General features: G+C 47.4%; 1 pseudogene; it reads left to right on the top strand.

The window, feature by feature from the left end:
* Positions 1-6,182: 6,182 nt before the first annotated feature.
* Positions 6,183-20,737, top strand: LOC149326192 (uncharacterized; annotated as a pseudogene).
* The last annotated feature ends 2,616 nt before the right edge of the window (positions 20,738-23,353 follow it).

Genomic DNA, 23,353 nt, shown 5'->3' on the forward strand with positions numbered 1-23,353 from the left:
TCAGTCGCGACAACATCTTTATTGTGCTTTGATGGCGTGATAGCGTTGAGTAAGCGGAAGGGGCTTTCCCTTGAGGAAAAGCTGGACGTACTAAATGCAGTCGACAGGCAGCCAGGGCGGCTTACGCGGAGCAGCGCGGCGAGCAGCCTACGAACATTTCAGTGCTTGACGCTGTGCACAACGTCGCTTCAGCGTGGACTGCAGTGAGCGCGTGAACTGCACAGCACTGCTGCGTGCGTGCGGTGTGGCCGCACCGCAAAGCGACGCTGACAGCAATGCGGCCTTTGCTATTGAGAAACGCGTTGTTCTTTCCAGCGAGCGAAAGAAACTGCAATCCACCATTCTCGATTTTTTAAAGTCCTAGGGTCAGTTTGCGGAAATAAATTGTTTCAAGTCAAAGCTGCACTGTTTTCATTAATTTTCGGTGCTTTCCTCACTGTTGCGTTTTCCAGGCTGTTACGTTTTTTTTTCCCGGTCCGGTGAAAAACGTATGAACGGGGTTCTACTGTATATGGTTCAACCAGGCGGTCATACCGTATTTTCCGGTGTATAAGACGCACCCTTGTATAAGACGCACCTGCCATATATGCAGGCTGTCATTGAAAAAGTTGGTATATAAGACGCACCCGTGTATAAGACGCACCCCAATTTACCCAGTCAGGCTAGTGAGGCTTAATTAAACATGCTTGTATGACCATCGTGAAATGCACCGTACCTGTGAGTTCTTAAGCAACGCTGAGTGATCGATAAGACAACACTCATACCATACCCGCCCACGTCTTAGCAAAAAAAAAATACGAAAGAACTCTCCTTATGTCCATAAGAACATTTTATTTTTACTTAAAACCTTCGAAGTCTTCATCTTCCCATGCGCTATCAAAAATTTTGCCCGTGTCTGGAGGCAATGCAGCTGAAACATTCTCTTTGCACAACGCGCGTACTACGTACAGAGCAAACAAAGTTGCAAAGGGAGGCTAAAAAAAAATGCCGGTTTGTCTTGGCTTGTCTTGACAATGGCGAAAAGCGCGATTGTCGCCATCTTTTGGCATTTCACATTACTTTTGCTTGGGGCCTCCGAAACAGCCGTGTGTTTATGATCCCGCAAGTCATCATCCCCGCTGTTTCATGTTAAAGTTCACCTAAAGAAGTTGCGCATGGCGGTCCCCGTATTATAGCCGTTTACAACCGCGTTATTGGTAGCGATATTTTTGCGGTGAAAAAAGCTTGAACATGAACCTGAGTAATTTCTGAACTCGCAAAAAAAAAAGCCGAAAAATTCGCATATAAGACGCACCCTTGTATAGGACGCACCAGCAAGATTTTTGAAAAAAAGCCGCGTCTTATACACCGGAAAATACGGTACTTGAAACGGCTAGACCCACTTCACAACTTAGGTCTTCGTCTTTCAGCCGGTGCATACAGGACATCTCCCGTGAATAGCCGTTATGTGGAAACAAATGAACCATCCTTAGCAGACAGGAGAGCATATGTACTGAAAATAAGATCTCTTCCGAAACATATTTGTTATCTGATTGCTACAAAGTGCGCCTCCAGAACACTGTTCAACAATAAACCGAAATCAGTCAGACCTTTTCTTCTCCGCTTCGAGGAGAGTTGCCCAAACTTGGAACTACTGGGCAGCCTTTCTGATGTGGCGCCAGGGCACGACCCACTGCCCCCATGGTGCAGCCTGCCCACTGGATGTGACGTCACGTTAGCACAGTTCTGAAGAAAAAAAAAACGCCACGAGAGCACATATTAGAGGAATACCGGGCATTAAAGGAAAAATATGAGAGCTATACAGAATTTGGCACTGATGGCTCAAAAACAGCACATTATGTTGCAAGCGCAGTTGGACAAGGAAACTGGCAAAAAATGGCTGTGCATCCATTTTTACTGCCGAGTGTTATGCTGTCTCTGTAGCTGCGAGCAGGGCAGTGAATAGCAACATTGAAAACGGCATAATCTACACAGATTCACTTAGCGTGCTCACGGCACTAAACTCCAGGTGTGCAGTCGAACTGTTAGCAGGAAGCATAATGCACAGCAGAGAGGAAGTCACAACACAGGGGCATACAATGAAATTCTCCTGGGTGCCGAGCCATATTGGAATAGCTGGAAATGAAAGAGCCGACTCACGTGCTGCTCAAGCTCACAGTCATGAAATCAAAAAAGTTAGCATGCCCCATAGAGACTGCATGAAATTAATACATAGTAATTTGAAGGCAGATAACTTGGGATAATGAAATAAATATTTAACAAGCTGCCTTTTTGTACAGCCTGTCCTCGGAGAATGGAAGTCCTGTACACACCAACAACATTTTGTGGAAATAATTCTATGTCGTCTCCGCATAGGACACACACAGCTGACACAGAATGTTTTAGTGACTGATCAAGACAAACCTCTTTGTGAAAGATATAGAGATGAGCTCACACTAAAACAAATTTTACTGTCATGCTGAAAACTCGAAGAACTAAGGAAAAATATTTTACTCAGTTTTATAATGAACACATCCATTTTCATCCATTACTGCTCTTAGGAGTTAATGCAATTGTTGACATACCTCATGTTTTTCGCTTTTTAGGAGAAGCTAGTTTTCTTGATGAACTAATTTTTAGCCCAGTGCCTCACTTGTCTTTCATGCACCTCAGCCACTTTCTCATTCCTGAGAAAAAAGCTGAGGTGTCTAAATCATTGGTTGGGAGCCTGGAAATCCTTGCCCAGCCAAGGATGGCCGCCGAGGTTACCTGACATTCTTTTAAAACTTGTACCTTTTTAGAATTCAAATTTTTTTCCTTTATTTTCACTAGGTGGAACAAAACTTTTAGGCCCTTTTACACCATCATTGTTTTACACTTTTTATAAAACCCTGCACAAAAGAATTTTCAATACCTTGTGTTTGGCGCACGATAGCCTTAGATGCTTATCCACCACTAAACCCAACACAACACACAAAGCGTGTCACACAGGAGCACGTTCTTCCGTCTTGTCCAGGAAACACCTCCGTGATGTGACCAGTTTTCTCTGTCTGGTGAGGGTGGGAATCGGCATGAAGGGGCACCGGGTTGATCAAGTGAAGGCTGCTTGATGCTCTTCTCAGTGGAATTGGGGTGTGGCCTCAGTGAGCACAAGCATTCTGTTCGCCACCCGCTCCACAGGTCTTTGGTCAGGCACTTCCAGCAATGGCTCATGTAATGCACTGTAGCACAAGTGCTGTCGGTTTCATCTGCTCGAACCTTTTCAGCAAGGCCTTGGTCCATGTAGTCGCAGAGAGCTCCATCACAGACCGACAGCCTGTGTCCGCTGGGTGTCACACGCTGTGACAGCCTGCCCAGGCATTCTTTTGCCAGAGCTTTGTTGCTTTCTGCCCCTGTTCTAGTGGCTTCCAGTACGGGAGGCTGGCCTCGTAGTGCCCATCAGGCAGTCGGATTAGGATTGAAATCTCTCACCTGCTCTTCGTTCTTTCCTTGAGGGCAGCTGCTTGTGGTGATGCAGAGGCTCTCCAGCTCCCAGGAAGCTTGAACTTCATCCGACAGGCTGGCTTCTGTATCGCAGACGTTGGTGAGCAGAACCCCTGAAGCAGAACACCTGAAGCAGACGGCACTGTCGGTCTCTGCAGGGTCCAACCGAAGCCTGTCTTCAGTGAAATTTCAAGGCTCCCTGCACTCTTCTCACTTCTGCATGCACCGCAGTCCATTAGTAATCTGCTAATTCCAGATCAGCCGTCTCACTTATCTCGATAGGATTTTTTTGGCAGAAGGAGCTTGTCGGAACAGATGTCTTCAATTTCAAGCGCCTCTTTTCGGCCATACTGACTTCTCAGCCGCACTCGAACTTGGTGCCCTTTTCTCTTCATAATATTGGCCGAGCCACCAAAAGGCAGGTGGTCACTTCTTTGCCGATTACCTCCAGGCTCAGTTCTCGCGAGAGCTGCTTGGTGACACAGGGTTTCTGGCTGCCTCTGTCTGAGAGGCAGCGAGCGAGGCGTTCTTCATGCCCGTCCACCCACACCTGTGCAGTCTGCAGCAGCACGGCGTTGTTGTTGCTGCTGCTCCTTAGAGATGCTGTTGAGTGCAACGCAGTAGCGGTCTTTCCGCTGGAATTCGGAGCAGGTGGGTCACAAAGCGAGGTGATGTGACGTTGGCCCCACTTCGTGCAGCCTAGTGACCAATTCTTCCACCCTTTCGTCATGTGCCTTCTTTTCGAGTATCAGTCGTATCTCCCTTCGTTTCCAGTTTTCTCTCCTCCGCCTTTGGTATCGGGGCTTTGCACTCTGCTGCCTCGTGCATATCGGAAGCGCAGGAAGGGGGCACCTCTCCCTGCCACACTTGACATCCACCTGGAGGCTGGCCACTGGGCCTGTGACGCTGTCGGAGAGTCGTTCTCTCGAGCGTTCTGGTCTCTGTGTTTGGGGAGGAACGTGCGTACTTCCTTCGTGTACTTTCTCTCTGCGGTCTACTTCCCAGCGAACCTACTGTAGAATGGCTTGGAGATTCGACTTCTCGAGCATATCCTTGTCCGCACTGTGGGCCTTATGATGCTCTACAGCCCACTCAACGGGCAGTGCACGAAACAAAGCCGAGCAGAGCACCGCATCGTAACTTTCCAATTTGGTGCCTAAGGTGTCGAGTCCTGCGATATTTTGTTTAACACGGTCATGAAGGTGTCGCAGCGTGTTCACATCACGCAGAGCTCCAACATGAGAAGGTTTAACAGCTGCCCAAGGTGTTCTTGCACGAGTACATCCTTCCCCCCCGAAGCGCGCTTGGAGTGACTTTAAAGCACAGTCGCAGTTCTTTCTTGGCCCTCACCTGGATGCCGGCCAATGCTGCTGCCACTTCCCCCGTCAGCGCTGTGCACAGGTGCTGGGAATTCTCTGCGCTTGTTCGGCAGTTACTCTCGTGGACTGCTTGCCAGAACACTGTACCCAGAATGGCTGCCATTCAAGCTTGTTGCCGCTGAATTTCTGGAGCTCATGTTTCAGCAACCTCAATTGTGCAGAAATGTGTCGTGTGCAGAAATATGTGCAGAAACATGTCATGTGCAGAAATATGTGCAGAAACGTGTCATGTGCAGAAATATGTGCAGAAACGGGTCATCACACGAGCTGATGCAGTGGCTCGGTGGTTATGGCGCTGGGGTGCTGACCCAAAAGACGCGTGTTCGATCCCTGCCACGGCCGTCAAATTTTTATGCAGGCGAAATTCTAGAGGCCCGTGTACCCAGGTGGTCGACATTTCTGGACCCTCCACCATGGCCTTCGGGTGAAAGCTAGCACCCCTTCTCCCTTCATTTGTGTCACCCTCATTCCTCTCCGCTGTGTTCTACACTGCAGCCACCCCACCCAGCTTTCCACTATTCATCAGTGCACCACCTCTCATCTCTGAGGCAGCCTGAAGCAGTAGAGTGCTCCTTCTTTGCCAGAAGTAGGCAGGCTGTCTTTATCAACTCTCGTGCTATCAGGAGGCCTATTTTATCCAGAAGAGGATAGCGGCAGCAGAGATTCACGTCACACAGGTTATCCTTGCAGCCAACAAGGGCTGACGACCACGGCGGGGACAATCTGCTGACAGTCTTCTTTTTCTGTGTTCAAAGCAGCCTGTTTACTTTTGACACAGACTGTACAGTTTGTCAGCACTGGCCATATTAAGGCCATATTGTTTTTAATGTTTGCCAGCCTAAGCAGCGCTCAGTACATGTAGCAGCATGCTCCTTTTGAAAATACTGGTCATTAAAGACAAAATGTGCGGCGCAGTTCTACCTTGACCTTGAAGTTTTGAATTAAAGGAAGTTGCATGAAACGAAATGACTGTACCAATACCTTTTGGGAATTGCGGCAACTGCACCTCTTTCCTGGTCAATAATGTTTGCTGCTCACAGTCGGCTCGTCCCTTTCACTTGTACTAACACTATTTTGAGGGGGGAATGCAAGGCACTGCCAGAACTGGAATGCAGCACGGCAAGTGCAGTTCAGATACAGAAGCAGTCAAGCAGTGCCCACTTCGCATGCCACCCAGTCAGCCTGTGTGAAGCTGTCATGTGCAGAAACATCAGAAGCACACACAAGTACACCGTTCTTCTTGCTCCTTTGCAAATGATGAGGCCATTTACAAAAGAGGCAGTGAGGCAGGTTGCAGCCATTACTGAAGGGATTGCGTGCCGTCTTCATAGTTCTTTGGGAATGAGGCCACTGAGTGGTGAAATGTCAGCTGTAGATGTGGTGTACGTTCTTCTGGTGGGCAAAAGCATAGAGGTGAGCACAGTGGGCACCAGAATATTTTTCCCTCAGCCCCAACAACCAGCAGCGTGAAGGAGTGAGCATTATTTCTCTGCAGCTGTGGATTTAGTTTTGGGGAACCTGAGCTGGACTCCGCACCGGATGTGGCCTCTGGAGCCATGAATAATGACCGTTGGCGATTTCCTCTCAGGTGCTTGTTTGGAACTCGAAAATGCCAATGTGATATTGATTTTGTAGTCTGTAGTCATCGTCTCTTGTCCCGGTGTTTTGCGCTGTTCCGTCACAAATGAATAACCAACATGCCCAAGCTGCTGTCCTGGTCAAGAGTAAAGTTGCACTAAGAGCCAGGAAGTGATCGTTGTCTAATGCCACGGTGTATCCTACATGTCACCATTCTTGTGGTGCAGTACGGCTACGGCCCCAGGGACTCGTCGATGGTTGTGTACCGGATCCGCAAGCACCGCCACTATTGGTTCTCGGTGGCTTCTGACTGGCCGGGCGGTGTCTGTGCCACACCAACCATGTCTGGTAAGTGTGGCTTCGTTTGACGTGAAAATGGATGCCACGAGGCAAGCTAGGTCAGTGTGAAGGTTCATTGTGAAAGGGCTCTTGGTTCTGGGTGTCTCTCGGACCAGTCCATTAGGCCCAGTCTTGAACCTGACTTGCTTTGCATTCAGGTGGCAGCCTGTGGAAGCAGCACAGTATTGGGGACCACTCACTTGGGGATGTGAGGCTAGAAAAGTATAAAAACTGAGTGCACTCTCTGCATTAACACATCAAGCATTGGTGATCGGTGATTAATCCCTCTAAAACGAAATTCATAGTGTTCAAAAGTAGCCAGAAAAATTATTTCGTGTCCTCCTACGTCAAACCTTTGTTCTTGTATTATTCCGGCTTCTGATAACACCAACTTCCTTGGCGTTATTCTTGATTCAGCTCTTAAATTTTCCGTCCATATCGCTCATCAAAAAAAAAATCTATGTTTGGCATTAGAGCTCCAATTAACGCGCGTCTATATTTTCCAAGCAACCTACTCCTATCTTTGTATTTATGCCTTCATACATAGTCCCATCACTTACGGGATTATTGCATGGGGAAATACTTATCATTGCCATTTATCGTCTCTGCAACACTTACAAAACCAGGCCATCTGCATTATTACCCTTAGCCCTTTCTCAACTAATGCTCGTTCTTTATTGCAGGAGCGCAATATTTTACCAGTCCACCAGCTTTTCCAGTATCACCTTGCAATCATGTTCTTTAGATTACTACATGGCACCCTACATTTTCAATTTGTAGACCCCATTCAGCTGTTCAATCACAACCCTACCAGATTTGCAGCAAGAAACAATTTTCTGCTCCCCAAAGTCCATACCAGTTATGGTAAATCGATGCCGTCTTTTCAAGCAATTTCATTTTGGAGCACATTGCCACCCACTATAAAAAAATCAGTTTCCTTGCCTGAGTTCAAAAACAAGCTCAGAGTATTTTTATTAGAATGCTGACGTGTTATCCTCTTTTTGTGTGTATATTACCTGCGTTACTGTGATTTTTTACTCTTTCTGTGAAGTATTGATTTGATATTTTCTATATTTTGTATTTATCTGCTAACTGTGCTATAATCATTTTTTGTATTATTGATTTATCGAGGGTCCCGGTGCAGTCTTTGACTTTGGAACCCTCGTCTCTATTCTTATGATGTTTTGTGTATATTTTGGGACCAATAAAACCTAACTTTCTTCTTAAAAAAAAAAGCAGTTCAGGGATAAGGCAAAAGTGATACTGTCAGGTCATATTGTCATGCAGCACAGATGGCATTAAGGCAAGGGTGCACGTGGATGCGTTAATTCACTTGGTGCCCTTAATAAGTGGGCTTGGTAGCAGCAGTAGCCGGATGCACACTTGGTTCTCTTCGGCTCAAGAACGGCCAAGCCTGTTTGCCACACCCCGTTTAAAACGACTCGGGAAAATTCTCAGTAAGGGGCGTACATCTTCGCAGGAAGTCCCCTGTGGCGCAGAATTGCCTTCTCATGAGTGTGAAACTTTGAAAACAATCCAGCAGCATCGACAAAGGACATGCTCAGGTTAGGTTTATGGTTTTAGGGGGGTTTAATGTTCCAAAGTGACTCAGGCTATGAAGGACACCGTAGTGAAGGGCTCCGGTGATTTTGACCCCCTCGGGTTCTTTAAAGCGCACTGACATCACACAGTATGTGGACCTCTAGAATTTCACCTTCATCAAAATTCAGCCGTTGCGGCCTGGATTGATCCCACGTCTTTCGCCGAGTGCCATAAACACTGAGCCAGCGCGGCGGCTCATGCTCAGGTTACTCATGAGTGGTAAGGCCATGTGATGCCAGCGAACAAAAAAGCATAAGAGGTAATAAAAAATGTACAAACATAATATAACACTGCTATACATTTATAAGTTCCCATATTGAGAGCCTGGATGGATGCACGGATTGAAACGGTAACCTCGAGAGCAACTGTATATGATTATAGCAATATATCTTTTAGAATGCTTTTTTTTTATTCAAACAGGGTTGCAGTCATGCAGAGTGATCATAGTGCCAAGTTCGGGATGCACCTATTATGCACAGAAATAAAAAAATCTGTTTTTTCACGGTCAAACTGGAGATGTGCCTATTATGCGAGTGCACCTATTATGTGAGTAAATACGGCAAATGACTTCTACAAAGCTATTACAGCTCTTGCTGTTATATTTACCATGATGAAAACAGTTCTTGTCAGCTTTTCAGCAGTTGTTGATAACAGTACAAGCATTTTTTCCTGTCCCTTGCACTTTGAGCTTTGACTGTATTGTGGAAAAAAAATGCACTTTCAAATGGCCTTGTTTGGACGAAAATGACAGTTGTTTCGTTTGTATGGTAGCATGTCCCTGTTGATTTTTCCTCCTCTCCGATGGTGATGTTTGCTTGAAGAAAGTAAAGAGCAGTGGGATATTTGTGTTTACAGAGACAGTTTCTTGAGGTTTCATGAACACATTTATATTACCGATGCTGCATCTTCCCTGTGTAGTTTTGCTGGCAGGATCTCATAGGTTCAGTGAATCCCTTTGTTTGATGACATCGTTTTGTTTGCTTGCGTGTTCTACGCTAGAACTTGCATTGGTTACTTGGAACTGATTGATACTGCGCCTAAAACTGGAGTTGAGAACAATGCCATTCTATTTGCATGTATTTTGTGGGGACTTTGCCCTTCGTCTTCCCCTTTGGTCGGCTTCCCCGCGATGCACCTTCCTTAGCCGTGTTAGTTACTTTCACTAACAAGGGAGGGTGCCAGCGTCGTAGTGACTGCTGCGCACGCGGGGGAGGCGATCCGCTTCGGAGTCTGTCTCATCCAGTTATCCGAAGAGAGCAGGCGTGCATCGCATCACTGCCGGGAATACTGGCCGGCCTCTCCTGTCGTCACTTGCTCACCAGCCGCTGTCCAGAGCGGACGTGCTTGCGCGCTGCTCCCACGACTTCGTGTTTCCTCGCCGTCCCCGTGCATGCCTGGCGGTCCTCCCTTGCGATGCCTGCTCTCTTCTAAGCCCTCTCCAACATCTCTTCTTCAGGGCATTAATTGGCCTGCCACCGTTTCATCGTCCACGCCAGCCCCTTCCTGTGGATTATTTTGTCTTCACCTCCACCACAACGCCATACCCAGTCGCCGCTTTCTGGGTGGCAACAACACACTCGTCAGCTCCGTCTCCTGCCCATGGCTGCTCCATCCACCCCCTGGCCTGCATACCTCGTAGTCCCCAACTTCCCCTGCCTCGTACTCTCTGAACGGGCTCGCCTCATCTCACAGCCCTGGACTTGCACGGCCATCGCTCCACCCTACCTTGGGCCACAGTAGGGAATGCCTGCTCTACCACCTGGTGCCCTTGTCTCCGGTGCTTCAAGTGGTGAGCAGAACTGTTCCACATTGACCACTCGTTCAACTTGTAGACCTAGCCCTTAGCACATCGCCCTTTTTTTGCGCTCATCGCAACTAGAACTCTGAGCAACTCATCCCCGCTCCGCGTATTTTTACCATCCCATACAAGTCATATGGCTTTTCCCTAGACCTGTGCGTCTTACATCCCACATATTAATGACCTTTGTCTCTGCTATTCATTAACTTCTTCAATTTTGTAACCCACTGCCTAGCACCTTTTACATATTGCACCACTTCAAACCATCTTAGGTCCTTTATATTGCCCATTCATCCTTTCATATTTATCACATATATCACATTCGTGCAAACGCGCTTTGTGCTTTTTTTTGGTCCCGTTTTTCTTGAGAGAGCAATACTCCCCTCCCTACTGTGATATACATTTCAATCCGCCTTTTTCACGACGCGACTGCGCATGCGCCCATCCCCTGGCGGCGGTGTCGCGAAGCATACTGGAAGTGTAAACAAACCGGCTTCCTACGCGGGGTGCATTGCTACAGCCGTCGGGCGCTCAGCACGACGCATTTGGTGATGCCTATGACACGTGTTACATACGGCTGCAGTGCCCAATGTGTAAAGGGGAGCAAAGTCGGGTTTTTTTGCTTTCCGAACGCTTCCCGAGGCCGCCTTCGACACAAAGCGTGGATAAAAGCAGTCCGTCAGCTCGACAATCGTGGCCGCCCTTGGGCACCGTCAAGCACGTCCAGACTGTGCGGGAATCACTTTGTGACAGCTGCGGACGAGGTACTGGGGTTAAATGCGTGTGCAGTCTATCACGAAATCTTTTATTCATGGGCAGGAAGGCCTCGGATGCTACCGCGGCACCCAGACTTCTGGTCGCTGATCTCAAGATTGCGGTTTCGATGGAGACCACAACAGCCGCATTTCAGTGGAGGCAAAATACAAAAGCACTAGTGTGCTGTGTGTGTCAGTGCGTGTGAAATAAATCGAAGCCGCATATAGTTATGCGGAGCCCTCCACTGAAACATTCCACGCAGCCCATGTGTCAGACGTTTAAGGCCGCGTATCAATACCATGCCATGCACTCATCGCAGGCAACTGTTTTTCAAGAAACATGCAAAGGTGCACTGCTGCGGTAGCCTCACACGCTTCCAGTTCGTCACCGAAAATGGGTTTAGGTTTGTATCCCGGTAGGGCAAAAACTGAATCGGGCATATTTAAGTTATCTCCAAAAGTTTTGCAGCCCCCACATCTCTACGGATCCGTACGGACGGGCGGATGGTGGGACGGAAAAAAAATAGCGGACACTCGAGGCAAAAATATGGCCATTTCATCTGTTCCTATATTAAAACAGTGCAAACTGGAATCACACACCAGCAAGCACATACGAGTTTGCACATTCAGTATCCCGACTGTATGCAGATCGGCCTCCATGCAACTAGGCTGCGGCACGATTTGATAAAGCTAAACAGCACTACCGCCAATAAATGCGAAATGATCGGGGATATTTCACTGAACATTACGTTCCGAATGTAGCCTTCATCTTTGAAGCGGCGGCCCTTGCTTAGCTGGCGATCGCATTGCATGCCGGATGATCGGAGATACTGAAGAATTTGCTCTTCGGTGGGCACAGCAGCCTGCCTCGGACTTCGCACCCAGCCATCAGTCAGCCGTAGAAATCCTCCAGATACCAGGTGCTGCCCAAGACACGCCATCGTCGACAGATTCCAACAAAACGTGCTCCGCTGCGGCACTCAGTCCGGCCGGGCTGGGCGCGCAGTACCCTTCCAGTGAGCTTCCAGCCTTTTACGCGAGGTGGCAGCACAGGAAACTGAAAAAGGCGGATTCCTCTTAAGTTTCTGTCTTGTGCATACATTTTTATTTTATTTTATTCATTTTTTCTTCTCTTTCCCTTTTTGTGTTTGCGTGTGCAGAGGTGTTCTTATCCTCCACCCCTGCACTTTGTTCCGCAGACAATGCCATATCGGACGTGCCTTTTGGCTGAGTTTTTTTATTATTATTTGTTTTGTTTGTTGTGTTCTGTTTCTCTTTTTGTTTTGCTTCTGTCCGTTTGTGCCTTCTTCTCAGACAATTTTGTCCTCACAGAGTCACGTGCCACTAGTCTAACCGTTATTTTTTATTTTATTTACTTATTTTCCTTTCCTTTCCCTTCTTGCTATTTGTTTTGTTTTGTTCTTTGTTTCTGCCCTTTGTTTTCTTTTTTTATCTTTAGTGTGTCTTTCTCTCTCTTTTTTTTGAAATTCCACACTTTGCTCCACATTGTCGTCTGTCTCAAAATGGACGCTCCCCCAGACAACATGAATCCTCCTAGCACCCCCCACAGCCATCGTCGTCCTCCCACTCACCTCCCTCGTGAGACTCAGTGCAGTGCTAGCATTGGGTGCGACGTGCACAGGTTCCTCCGTCGCCTTCGACTCAGTGTGGGGGCCCAGTATGCAGAGGTCACAAAGAAAGGTCTTCTCGGGGCTGCTGCAGCGATGGCTCATCCTCCCACTCCTGCCTCCACATGGCCCGATTCCTCTGAGACCTCGGAGGAGGAGCTGGACCAACCTCGTTCCTTCCCCTGTCATCACAGGGCAGCGAGCTAGAGCCTCTGTCTTGCGGCCATAAAGCAAAATAAAGAAGAAAAAGCCGAAGAAGATCACCTCCAAGCATCATACAAACAAACATCTTCCTGTTGGAGCTCCTGTCTCACTTGACACCTTGCAAGTCCTCTCCTCCACACAACCAGCATCTGATGTCGCTCATGCCATTGCACTTTCGGAAGGAATAAATCCTGCAAGCTCTCCTGTCAATGCACCCACGCATTAGGCACCTACTGAACAGCAGGAAGATCCTCGTAACGACCCCACCTGGTTCACTGGCTCGTATCATGAACACAAGGTCCCTACAGGTGAGAAGAGCCCCTCTGAGCACAACGTCCTTTCAGGCAAAACGAGCCCCCCTGAGCTCAACGACCTCACTTCCCCCCTCTCACTCAAGGCTCCCCTTCAGCCAAAGAAATCAGGGGACCATGCACAGGGCACCTGGGTGCAAGTCTGCTACAAAGGACGCCCCTTCACATCCCCCACGGAAAAAAGAACCACCATCCTTTTCAAACCAAAGGGTGTCAGAACATGTTTTCAGAGCTCGAAGGTCAGTGGCGACCGCAGTGATGGAACTGACGCAGACTGTTTGCTCCTCATTACACAACGCTAACATAGCAGTAGTTACATTTTTGGACCTTAAGAAGGCTTTTGACACCATAGCGCATTCAATTTTGTTAAACAAATTACAGCAGTACGGGTTTAGAGGGAGAATTTTTAGTTTTTCCACTAGCTGTTTAAAGAACCGTCAACAGTACGTTCGTATAAACAAAATTTCATCTTCACACCCAAATGTTCTAACAGGAGTACCTAAGGGTTCCATTCCATTCTAGGGCCAATTCTGTTTTCTCTTTATGTTAATGAGTTACCCTCAATTATGCGGGTATGCCGATGATACAGCACTCGTTTTTTCTGGGAAAACACTGGAACCGATAGGCAACCTCGTGAACGAAGAACTTAGGGCAAATAGCTTAACACTTAACACCTCCAAAACAAAGTACATAGTGTTTCACTCTGCGTACAGGCATATTGACACGCATTTTCTATAAATTTCTTTCGACAATTCTCTGTTGGAAGAAGCTGACACTATAAAATATCTAGGCATCGTTTTGGATCACAACCTGAACTGGAAACCACACATTGCGCATGTGTGTACCAAATTAGCATCATCATGTTAGGCTCTACTCAGAAGTAGAGTGCACCTTGACAAAACTGTCTTGAAAATTATTTACTACTCCATATTTCATTGTCACCTCGCTTATTGTTGCAACTCATGGGGCTCTGCGTTTAAAACCTACTTGGATCCTGTTGTACGGCTTCAAAAACGGGCGATACGTATTGTGACATTCTCCAACCGACACCAGCCAAGCCGTCCGCTTTATCAACGACTTAAAATACTTCCGTTCATGCTTGTGTTTCAGGTTAAGGTGTTATGTGCAGTGCACAACATTACCCACTCCCAATCCATATTTTTACTATGCCTACCAGTAACATCAGGAATGCTAGCCACCTCAACTTCAATCTCCCTGTAACACGCAACATTTCTGGTGCAAAAATTTGGAATGATATCCCGCTGGAGGTGAAAATATCCACAAACTTTGAATACTGAGTAAAAACTTTTGTTCTTATCAGTATGTAGTAATTACATGTAGTGTTTCCAATTTTCTGATTGTTTCTTTTTCTTTTTTGTACTATGTCAGGGATGCATTTCCACCATTCGTACTTGTGATGCCAAGTGTGCGCAACTATGGGCCCAAACTAGCTATGGCTATGGGCCCAACAAATTCTGATGTATAATTTATGTGTTTTGTTGTCTGTCTGACTGTCTCTCTCAGATCTTGCATCAGAGAAGACGTCTCCGCCTTCCTCGGTGCACAACCACACGTTGCCGAAGTTCGAGTAAGTCTCAGCAGGATCGTCACTGCTGCAGATGTCTCCGGCAGTTGCCCCACACCCCCACACCTTCTCTCTCTCAAAACCCTTGGTGGCATCCCAGTCTTTGCCTTCGAGGCAGGATAGTCCACTGGTTCTCTCGGTGCACTCCACGGTGTAGACCACACCCTGGATCCCCCTGCAGCAGTGCAGTCACTTGAAGCAGAAGTAGACATCATTAGCCTACGCGAAGTCGGCCAAACCTACCTCATCCGCTTTGCTGCCCCCTACCCTGCGGAGTCTGTATCATCTCCGGGGAATGCGCTACACAGTCTGTCCTGTTCGTGAGAGGCCTCTCCTCTGCAGCCATTGCTCAGGTTACAGCCACGTGGCCACCTCGTGCGTCAACAATCCTGAGTGCTCCAAGTGCCGTGGTATGCGCCTCTCCAGGTACTGCACCTCCACCCACCGCAAGTGCCCCCACTGCCATGGACCCCACTCGGCCACAGACTCCTCCTGCCCAGCCTGGCAAAGGCAGAGCCATCTCTCCACTGCCCTCCAGAGCACGGGGGAGATGGCTCAACGCAGGGCCATGCTCAGTGCCCATCGCCCCAACAATGTGCCCACAGTCCGCTCTGCTTCCCGCCCTGAAACGAAGACAGAGGCAAACTCTCCTCAGCCTTGCCCCCTGCCAGCCTCCGCCTCACTTGGCTCCCCCCCCCCTTCCACTCATTCTCCTGAGCCATCCTGGCTTGGCAGGTGCCCACACCAGCACCACGGGAATCACCTGATTATGGTAGGCTCTCCAAGGAAACATGAGAATTAGTTGCAAAAATACAGCCTCCCATCTACATGGAAAACTATGGACATATAGTTTCATGGTGGGCATCGACGGGCCCATAATAGTGTGTAAGTTGTGCTTTACTGCAGAAAAAAAAATATATTTCTGGATTTTTCCATTTGCCTAACTCAAGCATTCCATGAAAATGTACACATTTTTCAGGCACAGTTGGGTAAATACCCAAGCTGTGTGATGTTGTCAAAACAAAACATACAGTTACAAGCCTACATTTAGCCGCTTTGTTCTCAAAGTTCTTAATTTACTGACAGACAACATGTATAGAGCACTCGTGATGCCAACTGTATCATAGCAGTGTTTACATGAATGCGACTCCTCAACTTTCTGGTGTATCGTACAAGGGAAATGCATCAGGACAGCATACATATTGCGTTAAGCAAAAGAGCTACTACTGGGGCTAGTTGGAAATACACCCTTGAGGGTATTAGGAAGCGCCAGCAAGAATACAGAGGGACTAACATTTTAGTGCTTCGTCCTATGTGTGCGTCCCTCTCTGCATTTTCCTAGCGCTCACCTGTACCCTCAAGGATGTGTTAAGCAGCCAGACGAGGATAGATCAAGGAGGGAAAGGCAGCAGTGGATGGGAACAGGCGACGTGTGGCCAGTTGGATTGCCTCCCAACACTTGCACTGGACAGAGCAATTCCCAGCAGAAGATACAAGCAGCCTACGCAGAAGGTGGCTGCGGCTTGCCTCCCCGCGGCCTGCCCTGGACATGGCGCCACTAGACTTGGGTGTGGTGCATGCAAATGATGGTGGAACAGCTGAACGAGATACACAGAGAAATATAATGCGCCATGATCGCATTTCTGTAAATATTGCTTATGCATCCTCGAAAACTTCCTCAGACAACTGTTAATAGGAAAGCCATTACTTGTAGGTGCTCTTGGTTCCTTTCATTATTTCGTGAAATTTTGCGTGTTCTGTGTTCGAGTTCTTTTTTGCCAACTGTATTTTTTGTGGTTGGGAATTTGTGGTCCCTTGACAGGAAAATTCTCAGGCCATTAAAGGATAAAATTCCCCTATGAATGGTCATTTCTGTCTGATGGACAGTATAAGTCGTGCCTCGTTAATAGAGACACTTTGGTTTCTTAGAAAGGTTTCCATAAAGTGAGCCTTTCGTAATAATGAATCATGAAGAAAAACAAAAGAAAATATCTTAACAGCAAAAAAAAACATTTAATGGTTGTAAACCGCTTCTGTGCATGGTAGCGGACCATGAAGTGAACACTGGGCAATCTTAGCAGCTTGAGGTGCGTTATTCTGGTCGCTATTATCCCGAAAATCATGTGGTACATGTGGAGGCATGTTTTGATGACATGTTTGAGGCACATGATAGTGCTTCTTGGCGTGTTGAAGTATCTGCTACTACGACTGTTCAGATACCAAGGACTCTGTGCTCACTCGCCTGAGGGTAGCTGAATGTGGTTTTCAATGCAGCATACAGAATTTTGTTTTCGCAGCCACTCATGCAATGCAGCAAATGGTAAGGCGCGTTGAGCGGGCACCTAGCCGCTGCAAAGCATGAAACCATGGACACATAGAAAGGCCATTACGACGACAGTTGCTCATTCGCTGCCTTCCGCCGGGTTTCTGCACTCAAATTATAAGCAGCAGAACAACAGGCAGAAGCATTCAGGACTCTGTTCTCACTGCTGTCCATATTAAAGGGACAAAAACACATGGATACCAATGGGCTCCGTGCATTTTTACCCTGTACGTTGTCCGCGCAGCGAGTTTCCATAAGGCGATGCGTAAATGGATTAAAAAAGTTTGGTCACCAGAAAAGCTGTCTACATCAGCAGTGGTCATATTAACGGGGCATGACTGCATTCATCATTTCGCACAGAAAAACGACATGGCACTGTGTGGTGGGCAATTAGTAGCCCTGTGACTACGCCCTCATCGTGATTTTGCGTGGGATATCGGTTTCTCTATGAGGCTGACAAAAAATGCATCTTTGCTTTCATTTATATTTTTTTCAGCTGAAGCTGGTCCTAGCGGCCTCAGTGGTGCCACAGAGAACAGCGCTGGACGGCCAGTGGTGACGCCAGCGCTGGAAACACCAAAAAGGTGACGTAAAAAATGAACGCCTGCGTACAGCCCCCACATGAAAAGGCACTGCGAGAAATTGCATTTTCGAAGCGACAGATGCCGGAAAGTACTGAGCAGGATTAGAAAAAGGCACGAGTCAAGCGGAATAACGCAGCAGGAGGCTTTGAAGAAGCTTGAACCACATTTGCCAGAAGACCTTTTTGAATTGGTTTAAGCTCAAACCTGGCTCAATTCGTTTCCAAAATCCAAAAAGACAAATGAAGCAATTTGCTCTCAATTTGTTCTTTCACTCTCCAAAAGCTTATCAATTCCTCAGAGAAATGCTTCATTTGCCACATGTGAGGATACTGAGACGCTGGCTGGCAGACATCCCAATGGCACCTGGTATCATTCCAGGTGCCATGGATGCAATAGAATAAATTACAAAAGATTGGCCACTACAAGACAAAGCATGCTGTCTTTTATTCGATAAAATATCCCTGAAAAAAAATTTGATGCATGATCAATCCAAAGACATTGTAATTGGCTTCACAGATGATGGGAGTACCAGGACTTCTCGTGTGGCAAACACAGCTCTTGTTATCGCGGTGTCTGGCGTATAAAGAAGTTGGATGCAGCCAGTAGCCTTTGCAGCATCCCACAATGCAACTTCTGCCCTTGCAATGCGCAAGCTGCTATTAGATTTAATTCAGCAGCTTGAAACAAAAGGTCTTCTGGTGAAAGCGGTCACCTGTGATCAAGGGTCGAACAATGTCAGCCTGTCAAAAACGCTCATCCATTCTATTCCTGAGCCATATTTCATTGTCAACAACTGCAAAATGTACTTCATGTTTGACACCCCACACTTAAAGGGATACTGAGGCGGTTTTCGAATCAGCTAATTTTTTAGGAATTTGAAGTAGTGTCATTCCTGATCACGTCTGTGAAATTATTTTTTCGATTTTGGCTAAAACAGTGACGCAATCACCAATTAAAAACGCGATGTTCAAATATCCCGCGCCCCGCGCGAGCGTAGGAGAGGATAACAGCGGAGAGGGAAACCTCGTCCATGTCGGCCAACGTGACGTCACATTGAGGAGCCGGGGATACTTCGGCGCACCCGAGCGCGCTTTCAGCGCACGTTGTTTCTCGTGCTGCGTGCATTGTGACGTACAAAGCGTGTCAGCCGACCTTGAGAATTAGATTCAACATGAGGTACTACTCTGCGTTCGTGTCCATGAACAAATACGGCTGAGACTGTGTCGTCTTCCACTGTTTTTCGCAAGATCAAAAGCTCGCAGCGCAAGTGCTCGCTGCTGTGACGAAGAATTCAAGCTGACCACAGCAAGCCTACTCTGCTCGAAGCACTTTCGTAAGAGCGGCTACATGCAGAGCTTGTCCCTAATGTGACCTCTGGAGATTTCTGTCAAAAAGGCGCGGCTGAACCATGACACAGTTCCTTCGATTTTCTCGCGCATGAGAGGCATGTCACCATTCCGAAGAAGTGCCTCTTCTATGAGTAGAAACAGGCTCACTTAGCCCCTGAAGAAACCTTATAGAGGCTTAAGCATGTGTCGCTCTCCTCAGCTTAGGTGCGGCCAGACCACCTGAGACGTGCTCAGCAAGGCTCGGTTAGGGATTTTATACTCGGTTCGACGTGTCCAAGCAAGCAAGCAAGCAGAGCAAAGCACAATAAAGCAAAGCAAGCAAGCATCGAAGCTCTTCATATGTGGCATCTCGTTTAATCGTAGTTAAGCGATTAAAATGAAAGTGTTCGACGTTGATTTCGGATGCAAATTTATGAGAGAAATGAATGCCAACCGAGATTTTGCAAAAAAACACCGCAACCTTACTCGGTTTCTCCATCAAGTTGTGGCAGCGGGCGAGTTGCAGCTAGCTTGGCTTTTAAACACACATATAGTTGGCAACGACTTCACTGAACCTAAACTGCAAATCTAGGAAGGGCGAACGTTTCCGAGGCAGCGATTAATATTATCTGGCATCTGCTGAACGCGCCACGAGTGAAGCAGCAGCCTTCTGCGCGTATGGCTTGGTTTCCAGCGCACAATGATTGCGTCACTATCTTGTGGTCACATGCCTCGCAGTGCTTGGCAACTGCGCTTCGCTAATTTTGACATCAACTTTGTGCTCCTTCATCGTTTCCTTGAAATACTTTCTTGCCCCAACCTGCAACGCCAGGTACTGAGAACAGGATTTTTTGTACACAGTGCTTTGGGCCTTTTCTTTAGGATGACGCTCTTCCGGGCGACCCAGGAGGCGTCGGGTGGTGGTAATTCACTTGAGTATTGTTCGCACCCCTTCCTTTCCGAGAATACGAGCCGAGGTTGTGCTGGCACCTTTTACGCATGGCCTGCATCGCGTCTTTGACGCTGGCGTATGCTTGTGCTAGGCGTAGATTTTTTTGCTTGTCTTTTTTGGTTTCAGGCGATACGTGGAATGAGCAAACTGTAGTATCCTTTTCTTCGGAGGTCAGTAAAAAAAAATAGTCCCCGTATTCGCTTTTACAATGACACGGAAAGCTGCGATATGCACTCAACGCAGCGCCGGATACGCATCGGCAGCTTCTCCACTCCTCACAGTGACGTCACGACCTCTCTTGACCAATCACGGGAGGCGGCGCGCCGCGCGGCGTGCTCCGCGGCACAGGCCTCATATTTCGGCTAAAAAAGGCAATTCGCGCTTGTTTTTGCCTTATTTGGATGCGATATTCCAGTATAGAGCATGAAAAACTATAGGACGCTGCTGCCAGCCCGATTTTCAAAAAAAGTGCTTCAGTCTCCCTTTAATCAAGTGCACAAGGAATAATTTGTGAACACACAAGCTCACAATTGGCTCTGAGGTTGTTGACTGGACATACATCAAAACCCTTTACCAAAAAACTTGTATCATAGATCAAGCCTCTAACACACCAACTGAACATCTCAAAAACAGATTGGCAAAAAAACTAAAAGAACAACACATGTACAGGATGCCCTTTACTGACATGAGAGTTAAGTATGTCACACAAGTGTTCAGCAAATCTGTGTCTGTGGCACTCCTCACTCTCATCACCATTCAGGAGCTTCCTGTGGATGCCAAATTTACAGCAGAGTTTACGGAAAGGATGGATAAGCGTTTTGACTGCCTGAACAGTTCTGCCCTGAAAAAGCAGGATGACAAGTTGCGGCACGCAGTGGCCGAGGGCTCGGAACATCATGTCTTTCTTGAGTCGTGCATGGACTGGATAGCCCAGTGGCATTTTGGTAGCCCTGTGGACAAGCGACCACACACCATCAAAGGTTCACAGATTACAATCAAAGCCTTGCTTCTGCTGTGGACAGATCTAAAAGATTTCGATACCACTCATGTTTTCACTCGTCGATTGCAGCAAGATCCCTTGGAAAATTTTTTTGCAACACTTTGTCAAAAACATGGCTGCAATGAGACACCTAATGTGTACCAATTTGTGGCTGCTCTAAAACGTATTTGGACTGGCAAACTCTTAAACTATCTCAAGGAAACTGCGAAGTGACAACAAATGCGTTCCTCACCAACTTGGGGAGTGTTTCTGCATTACTGTCGTCGAGCACCACTCCAACCACAAGCCACAGCAGGCAGCAAGGCTCAGATTCATCTGACGTGCCGGCCTCTTCGCAAGATGCCTCTGACGTAGTATATGGAAAATGTTATATAACATGGCACTCTCGTGAAGAGCTTTCTTGACCAGAGGACACATGTGAGAGATTACTCCTAGCAGCAGGCGTTGGCTCTCTCCATGGGCGACATCAGTTTTTTGCACTACTCTAGGAGAGTGGTCAGTTGCCAACAACATCGGAGGAATGTCTGAATTATATAAAGGAATTGGATCAGCAGCCAGGTCATCAGCCAAGCACCAGTTTATTTAATGCTGCCTCTCGTGCCCTCTCTTGAAGTTTTGTTTTACTCTTTATAATGTATATAAGTGTTTATTTATTTATTTATTTATTTATTTATTTACAAATACTGCAGGCCCTTCTCGGGCCCATGCAGGAGTGGATACAAAGGAGACAAAACAGGGGAACAAGTTAGGTACATATGTAATACAAAATAAGATTTATTCATCATCATAGCGGCATCGTGGTGGTAATGATGCCAATTCAGGGAAACGAAAATAGCGGGTTCAGTACGGAAGCAAGTATAGTTACAAAAAATACAAATGAAAGTCAGCATCAGAGCTTTATCATGGTGGCATTACTGATGAATCAATGCTATTGACATGCTCTATGAATAATTCAACTGAGTTGAAGTTTACAGCTGTCGAGGGTAGTTTGTTCCAGCTAGATATAGCCGCTGGAAACAAAGAATGTTTATGAGCATTAATATGGCTTATGGGTTGATGAAGTGCTGTCTCGTGGTTAGTTCTCGAAGAGTGACAGAATGGTTCCTGGAGGTATGTTTCTCTTGATATTGTTATCTGCTTAGCACGCACGGGGGTTTATTCACAGAGGGGATCGGTCGGAGCAGAATGGAAGCAGGAAGCCTACCAGCGTCCTTCAGCTCTTTCTCTTCCTTTCTCTCTGCTGGTCAGTCCTTCATCTTCTGCTTCTTCCGTCGAGGTTCTGTGGAAGCACGTGACATTTCCCTCCTCGCAGACAAAGCCCGTCGGGCGAGTTAAATAGACCATCTGGGATGGAATCGCTTGAGCCGGGCTACATGCACCGCCTAAGACTGCCATGACCGTCGACCACTTGCAGGTAGTCGTGATATAACGTAATTAACGTCACTTATGCACTCCAACACAACAAACGGTCCAGTGTAGTGGGATAGCAGTTTCTGACACAGACCACGCTTGCGTAGAGGGGTCCACAAACATACAATGTCACCAGGAACATAAGAAACTTCTTGGTGTTGGACGTCGTAGCGGTTCTTGGAACGCTCTTGCGAAGATAAAATTCGAACGCGGGCAAGCTGGCGAGCTTCTTCAGCTCTGCAGAGTGTGGTCGCAAGAGAAGGTTCGTCGTGGATGAAAAGTGGTAGAATGGTGTCAAGGCCGCAGCGAGGCGAGCGAGCATAGAGCAGGTAAAAGGGGCTGTAGCCAGTTGTCTCATGTTGCGCTGTGTTGTATGCATGAGTAATGAACGGGAGGACGCCATCCCAGTCCTTATGATCTGCAGCGACGTACATAGCAAGCATGGTGGTGAGCGTCCGATTAGTGCGTTCTACCACACCGTTCGTTTGGGGATGATATGGCGTGGAGTGGCGAAAACTGCAGCTGCTGAGGTGGAGAAGTTCTTCAACAACGTCCGCTGTAAATTGGCGTCCACGGTCGCTAATGAGAACTGCAGGAGGGCCGTGCCGAAGAATGACGAATCGAAGTAAAAAGTTAGATACTTCAGACGCAGTAGCAGCTGGTATCGTGGTTGTCTCACAATAATGGGTTAAGTGGTCTACGCACACAAGAATCCATCGATTTCCTTTCGAGGACCGTGGGAAAGGTCCAAGGAGATCAATGCCAACTTGCTCAAACGGGGCTGTTGGAGGTGTGATTGGCCGCAGTTTGCCCGGTGGACTTGAAGTCGGCAGCTTAAAGCGCTGGCATTGCACACAGCTGGCTACATAGTGCTGGATGGTTGAACGCATGTTAGGCCAGTAAAATCGTTGTTGTGTGCGGTGGAGTGTGTGTGTCACTCCCAAGTGCCCAGACGTGGCGTCGTCGTGCATCATTTCAAGAACTGTGATGCGTAGGTTTTCGGGTACGACAAGAAGCATGCGTGCTCCTCCAGAAGCGAAATTCTTCTTATAAAGCAAACCGTCGCGAATGCAAAAAGTTTTCTTTACAGAATCTTGAGCGGCATCAAACAAAGA

Source organism: Amblyomma mixtum, chromosome 10 (assembly GCF_055824585.1).
Source record: "Amblyomma mixtum isolate Tamu chromosome 10, ASM5582458v1, whole genome shotgun sequence".
In the NCBI taxonomy this organism is placed as follows: domain Eukaryota; kingdom Metazoa; phylum Arthropoda; class Arachnida; order Ixodida; family Ixodidae; genus Amblyomma; species Amblyomma mixtum.